Source organism: Octodon degus, unplaced genomic scaffold (genome assembly GCF_000260255.1).
Source record: "Octodon degus isolate 3935 unplaced genomic scaffold, OctDeg1.0 scaffold00069, whole genome shotgun sequence".
Classification (NCBI taxonomy): domain Eukaryota; kingdom Metazoa; phylum Chordata; class Mammalia; order Rodentia; family Octodontidae; genus Octodon; species Octodon degus.
In genome coordinates, this window is record NW_004524645.1 from 514923 (window position 1) to 517432 (window position 2510).

General features: G+C 43.5%; 1 pseudogene; it reads right to left on the bottom strand.

Annotated features, from left to right (window-relative positions):
- Positions 1-1189: 1189 nt before the first annotated feature.
- LOC101567370 lies at positions 1190-1636 on the bottom strand (annotated as a pseudogene).
- Positions 1637-2510: the final 874 nt, after the last annotated feature.

The following is a 2510-nucleotide window of genomic DNA, read 5'->3' on the forward strand; positions in this document are numbered from 1 at the left end:
TTGAAACATAATGTAAATGCTTAGGCTCCTTCCAATCAGGATAGTCAGGTGTCTAACATTTTTAGTATGGTTGCTGAATTCCAAGTGGAAGGAAATAAAGCCTGTCAGTGCGATGCTCTGGGCCCAATAGTCCCAGGATGCCTCTTCTACCACATATATTGGCCAAAGCAAATCACAAGGCCATCCCAGATTTGAGCAGAGGTGAAGTGGACTCATACCTTCCTGGGAGGTGTAGTATGCACAGATGAGTGTAAAGAACTGTGTGAAGCTATCTCTGGAAGCAAGTTGGCAACCCAGTTAATTAATTCAGTCACAAGGATAAGCTTGACCAAGGGAAGGCAATGCTGGAATGTATGTAGGGAACTACGGTGTGGCCTAGTGAAACAGAACATAGCCATTTTGGAGAGAGAAAGAGAGAGAGAGAGAGAGAGAGAGAGACAGAGAGAGAGAGAGAGACAGAGAGAGAGAGACACAGAGAGAGAGAGAGAGAGAGACAGAGACAGAGAGATGGACAGAGACAGAGACAGAGATAGACAGAAACAGAGACATAACCGAGGGAGTGACAGAGCAAAGCTTAAAGGAGAGGTTCTATGATACAGAGTAGAAGCCATAAAAAGCCACAGGTAAACCAGAGTCAGGGTCACAGACGTGCAATAAGGAGATTCAGAGAAGCAGCTCATGGTGCAGCTGAGACAGGCAATGAGAATTTTCATCCCTGACTAGAGGCATTCAGGATTCAGGATTAATTGCTGTCAGCCCACGTGCACTATGAGATAACCCCTTGTATCTGTAGTAACTAAGTCAGTCTCTTTTTATCGTTTCCAATGAAATGACTCAAAAAATGGATTCGAGTCCCAGATCTGCCACTGGTTAGTTTTATGTTCTCCAGCCAAGTACTTCTGTGACTTGACTTTGTCAGCTGCAAATGAAAAGGATAATTATGTATTTGTCATGTGGTTGTTTTGAGTATTAAATGATTTCTATTAGAAGAATCAATATATTTATAAACCTTGTGAAAAGGTACCTGATGTACAAAGCACTATGTAATTACTAAATAATAAATAAAAGTGAGTTGGCTTGAAAGGACACTTAGGATTCAGCTTTGGGAAGGAAACACAATCTTTTTTTCTTTTTCTTTCTTTTTTTTAACCATTTGTTAGCATTTTAATGAGCCCCGAGTCCAGTAGCTTCAAGCTACCAGGACACAGGCCCCACCCCCAACACCTGTAACCTCCTCAGCTCTTCTGCTGAAGAATTTGGCTTTCACAATGACAGGCTGCTTTGGGAGCTTTCCCTTCCCAAGAACATTTTAGTAGCCCGATCGCACTACATCAATGACGAGAGCTGCTCCAGTCTTGTTTTTGGCAGCATTGACTCGTGTCTGCTCACTGACCAACGTCCACAATTTATCAAGGTTGGCAGTTGGGCAGAAGCTCTGGTTTCTCTTTAAGTGGTAATGCCTCATACCCACCTTCCCAAAGTAACCTGGGCGATATTTGTTGAAGCTGATCCTGTGATGATGCATGCCACCAGCATTACCTCGGCCTCCGGGGTGCTTCCGGTGCTTGCCGATGCGGCCATGGCCATGGTTCATATGGCCCCGAAGCTTCCAGGTCTTCCTTAGTCTGGAGGGCATGTCGACGAAAGGGAGAGACTCAGCGAAGTCTAGGGAGGTATCGAGCAGGGTGGGGGGCTGAAACACAATCTTTTGGTGGAGAAAAGACATTGTTTTCTTGGATAATCAGGTAGATCAGTCCTAACATGCTGTTATTCCAGGATACTTAGTTAAAAACATATATCCTGACAAATCTGGAGCCAAGTTGTCTACAAGGGTAGATGAAACTGTGGATATTGTAAATCACATAAGCTGAGGCGTCTCGATCTTTATCAGGAATTTAGAGCTTCTTTGCGTTTGCTCTTTTTTCCATTTCCTTTCTTCTTGCTCACTTCTCCATTTGCCCAGATAACCCGATATCTAGAATTGCCTCAATATGTGCTGCCTGACACGACACTGAGTGGAGAAGAATGCCAGAGAGGCCTGCTAGGAACCTGTTGATTTATCATCAGTGCACTTCACTGTCACTTTCTGCTTTAACATCAAAAGAACGGATTATGAATGCAATCATGCTGGGCAAACAAATATGCTGTTGCAAATGACTGCAGAATTGTTTTTTACTGGATCCATGTAGAAAATGAACTGAAAGTGGCTCTTGGTGCAATCATTCAAATACTTTTAGCCTCTTGCACCATATGTTTGCTGCGTTTTCTTTTATCACATGTGATTGTATATTACAATACACAGCAATTCCAAAGGGGAACCAGATGGCTGTATGTTCCCAGTTCAGGATTCTCAGGCAGAGAGGAAGTGGGAATCTGGGGCTATATTTGGTTCTGCTGGAACTGACAGGTTATCAGAGGTGATAATCAGAGGCATTTAAGCAGGGCTGACGTTTACCGCAAAGAGCTTAAGTGCTCAATCAAGTCTGAATGGGTCTTTAATGGGCATGTCT